General features: G+C 47.7%; 1 protein-coding gene across 1 annotated transcript in view; it reads right to left on the bottom strand.

Moving 5' to 3' along the window:
- Positions 1-514: 514 nt before the first annotated feature.
- The window catches only part of RSPRY1 (ring finger and SPRY domain containing 1), an 86593-nt gene continuing 82995 nt past the window's right edge, over positions 515-4112 (bottom strand). The window contains exons 18-20 of the transcript XR_016444315.1: positions 3786-3968; positions 1512-1686; positions 515-1212 (exon numbers count right to left, since the gene is read on the bottom strand). The gene's annotated coding sequence lies outside the window, so the exon portion shown is untranslated. The remainder of the gene's footprint in view (positions 1213-1511; positions 1687-3785; positions 3969-4112) is intronic.

Below are 4112 nucleotides of genomic sequence, written 5' to 3'. Positions count from 1 at the left end.
GTTATGCCCTGCCCGGTTGCCTAGGAAATGCCTCCTTCCGGCAGCTGCAGCCAATGCTGAGCGAGGGGGCGGCCCCCAAGGGAAAGGGCTGGGCCAATGGGAGAGCGCGACGGTACTGACGTTGCCCCGGGTGGGTAGTGCAGCGCCTGGGGGCGCGGCGGCAGCTGGCGTGTGCTGCCGTTCCTCGCTGGGCGGCGCGCGTCGCACAGGCCATCCGGCTGGGCCGGGGTCGCTGCCGGGCCTGAGATCTGGGCACTCGGTTTAATGACAGAAAGCAAGTGGGAAGCCACAGGGGCGAGAGAGACAGGTGCTTCGGACAGCACAGCTGCGCAGCCAGAGCTGAGTGAGGAGGCCGAGTAGCAGCCCCCAGTGGACGTTACATGCGTATTGAGTCATTTTAAAGCGATGCCAGTTTCCAGCGTACTGCCCTTTAATAACAGTAACAACCTTCAGATACCTCAAAAAGGTTGTTACAAGGAGGATGGAGCTGGACTGTTCTCAGTGGTGGCAGGTTAAAAAAAAAAAAGGCCAATCGTCTCAAGTTACAAGGGAAGTTTAGGTTAGATATTAGGAAAAACCTCCATCTTTGGAGGTTTTTAAGGCCCGGGTAGCCAAAGCCTTGGCTGGGATGATCCAGGTCGGAAACAGTCCTGCTCTGGGAAGGGGGTTAGAGCAGACTTTTTGAGGTTTCTTCCAACCCTAGTTTTCTATAAGCCTATGAAATAAATAAATTGGCTGAACAGACTGCTTTCACATGCACAATGTAAGGAAGTCCTAATTTTACAAGTACACTTCTGAATGTAACCTACAATATCCCAAGTCAATACAAGTTTGAGAGAGAGACTGTCAAAATGAATGATTCGTGTCAATTGCTAAGTTTACCTGTAGTTGTTCCAGTAACTGGCTGCTCTGTAAAATCCCATTCCATTCAATTTGCTTACTGAACTGCAAGGCTGGAATACTTCACGTGTATGACCTCTAAACTCTATTTCAAACATCTATCTGAATATGAAGATGACCACCTGACAGAAGCTTGAGCTGGTGGCAAATGTGGCAGCCTACCTGTTGTATAACAAAATTGCTGAAAATGCAGCACACTGGTGCTGGATGTTGCCATCAACTTCCCAGAAAATTCTGAATCGAATTCAAAATCTTGGTCCTGCTCTCCCAAATTGTTAGGGCTGTGGTCCTTCAAGGCCTTTTTTCCATTCCCTCCAAATAAAATCATACAAAAATCAGGAACGGTTTAGCCAAAAGCTGCTTAACCTCAGGTAAAGTGTTTATTTTATATCCCACTTGCAAGGCATGCATGTTCTGCTGTTTAAAACACTTTTTATTTTGAAAGCAGATGCAACCTGATAAAACTTCACTTTAACTCTCTGCTATTCTACAAGTCAGAGTCCAGCACTTAAACTTCTTATAGTTATAGAACAATAGCAAACATCTAAATTATCCACATAATTCAAAGGCTATTCTACCATTTATTTGTGTATTTAAAATCTGTTTCTTACCTTCCAGGGAAACTCCATTCAAGGTGGTGAAGCACAGCACTAATGCATATACCTCTCCTTCTGATCTCTTTTATATTATAAGTCACCCTGATCCATCACTCAACCTTCTAGGTGCTTCCTTCTCAAATATTTCCTTTCATGGACAAAAGACATGTCTCTGTAGAGCTCTAGAAGCCTAAGGATATTAGAGGTAGGAAGAAGATATTAAGAACTCTCCAAGCAGAAGTAGACTAACGGTATCACAGTGCTTAGGGTCGGAAGGGACCTAAACAGATCAGGTCCCACCCCCTACCAGGCAGGAACGGGTGCCAGGGTCATATCACCCCAGCCAAATGTCTGTCCTGCCTCCTTTTGAAGACCCCCAAGGTAGGAGAGAGCACCACCTCCCTTGGGAGCCCATTCCAGAGCCTGGCAGCCCTAAGTGTAAAGTAATGTCTGAACCTTCTTTCTAACAATTTGTGGCTGTTATTCCTAGTAACCCTGGGAAGTGCATGGGGGAACAGAGCCTTCCCCAATTCCCACTGGTCCCCCCTGGTGAGTTTGTAAACACCCACCAGATCCCCTCTCATTCTCTTATGGAGGCTGAATAGGTTCAGGCCCTTTAGCCTTTCTTCATAGGGCCTACCCCGCTGCCCCTTGACCGCGTGAGTAGCCCTCCTCTGGACCCTCTCAATGCTAGCCACATCCTTCTTGAAGTACAGCACCCAGAACTGGATGCAGTACCAATTGTGGCTTGACCAACGTTGCATAGAGGGGAAGGATCCCTGGACCTGCTTGTGATGGATTTGTAGATACACAAAGTGCAGTTAGCCTTACTAACTGCTTCCTTGCATTGGCGGCTCATGTTCATCTTCGAGTCATCAACAACTCCAAGATCCCTTTCTGCCATTGTGTTGACAAGAAGGGTGCTCCCCAGCCTATAGGTGTGTTGCTGGTTCCTTCTCCCTACATGCAGTACTTTGCACTTGTCTGCATTGAGTTCTATCCTATTCTTATCTGTCCACCTTTGTAATTTGTCTAGATCTAGCTGGATTCTGTCCCACCCCTTGAGCGTGCCCACCTCACCCCACAACTTGGTGTTGTCAGCAAATTTGGACAGCGTGCTTTCCACACCCACATCCAGATCACCGATAAAGACATTGAACAGCACAGGCGCCAGGACCGAGCCCTGGGGGACACCACTGCCCACATCCCTCCAGGTCGAAAATGACTTATCCACCACCCCTCTCTGGGTTCCACCATCTAGCCAATTTGCCCCCCATCTGACTGTGTAGCAGCACCAAGTTTTGTTTTTTTTTAAGAGAATGTGGTGGGAAACAGTGTCAAAGGCCTTCTTAAAGTCCAGGAAGATGACATCCACCCCAACACCCTTGTCTAGGGACTTTGTGACCTGATCATAAAAAGAAACCAAGTTAGTCAGGCAGGACCTGCCCTCAGTAAACCCATATTGGTTGCCCCTGAGCATTACCTCCCCTGGTGGGCCCTTGCAGATGTGCTCTTTGATAATTTTCTCAAAGGTCTTCCCAAGGACTGAGGTAAGACTGACTGGCCTGTAATTACCAGGGTCCTCCTTTCTCCTTCTTGTAAATGGGGACCATATTGGCCCTTTTCCAATCCTCTGGTACCTGGCCAGTGCCCCATGAGCGCTCACAGAGCCATACAAGGGGCCCTGCTATGACCCCCACCAATTCCCTCAGCACCCTCAGGTGAAGAGCATCTGAACCTACTGATTTAAATACGTCCAGACCCTCCAAAAGTTCCCTAACTAGGTCGTCCCTGACCCTAGGCATGGTGGTGCCTCCCCTGAGTCTGTCTGCAATTCTAGTGGGGAAGATGTCCCGGTTCCTGTTCAGGAATATGGAGGCAAAGAATTCATTAAAGAGGTCAGCTTTTTCATTTGCCGCAATCACCAGATTGCCAAACCTATCCTGTAGGGGCCCCATGTTACCCGGTGCCTTCTTCTTACTTTCTATGTATTTGAAAAAGGACTTTTTATCCTTAATTCTGGTTGCCAGCCCTAGTTCCATCTCTGCCTTGGCCTTCCTAACAGCCTGCAATCCCAAGCAACAGAAGTGTAATCCTCCTTCGTGATGGCTCCTCGCTTCCACTGTTTGTATGCCTCTTTTTTTGCTTTCAGGCATCCCTGGATGCCTTTGCCAAGCCATGGTGGCTTCTTAGCACTCCTGCCCCACTTGGTGCACATTGGGATTGGCTCTCTTTGAGCTCAGAGGATCGTCTCCTTGAGGAACAACCACCAGTCCCTTCATTAATCACCTTCATGGGGAGCAGGAAATGTGTCTTTCTTTCTTCTTTATACAAGGCCTGTTTTAATTAAAAAAACAAAACTTTTTTTTTTTTTTGCAGTGTAGAAATATCACATCCAACAGGTTTCTTCTCTGTTTCTGCTGGAGATTTCCTTGGAAGATTGGAGGACTCGTGTGTGAGCACAGTTCTTGACTGTAAGGGAAAGAGCACCAACACTGATGTCAGGCACAGGAATTCACTAAGCTGTGAAAGATAAAACTTGAGGTATAGACCTGGAGAAGCGCATTGTGGCAGCTGCACACAAACAAGCTTGAAAAATTGGGAGATTAACCCCTG

This window comes from Crocodylus siamensis, chromosome 9 (assembly GCF_052110815.1).
Source record: "Crocodylus siamensis isolate JL-2025a chromosome 9, ASM5211081v1, whole genome shotgun sequence".
NCBI lineage: Eukaryota > Metazoa > Chordata > Crocodylia > Crocodylidae > Crocodylus > Crocodylus siamensis.
The sequence above is the reverse complement of the archived record's forward strand: the minus strand, read 5'-3'. Positions and strand labels throughout refer to the sequence as shown.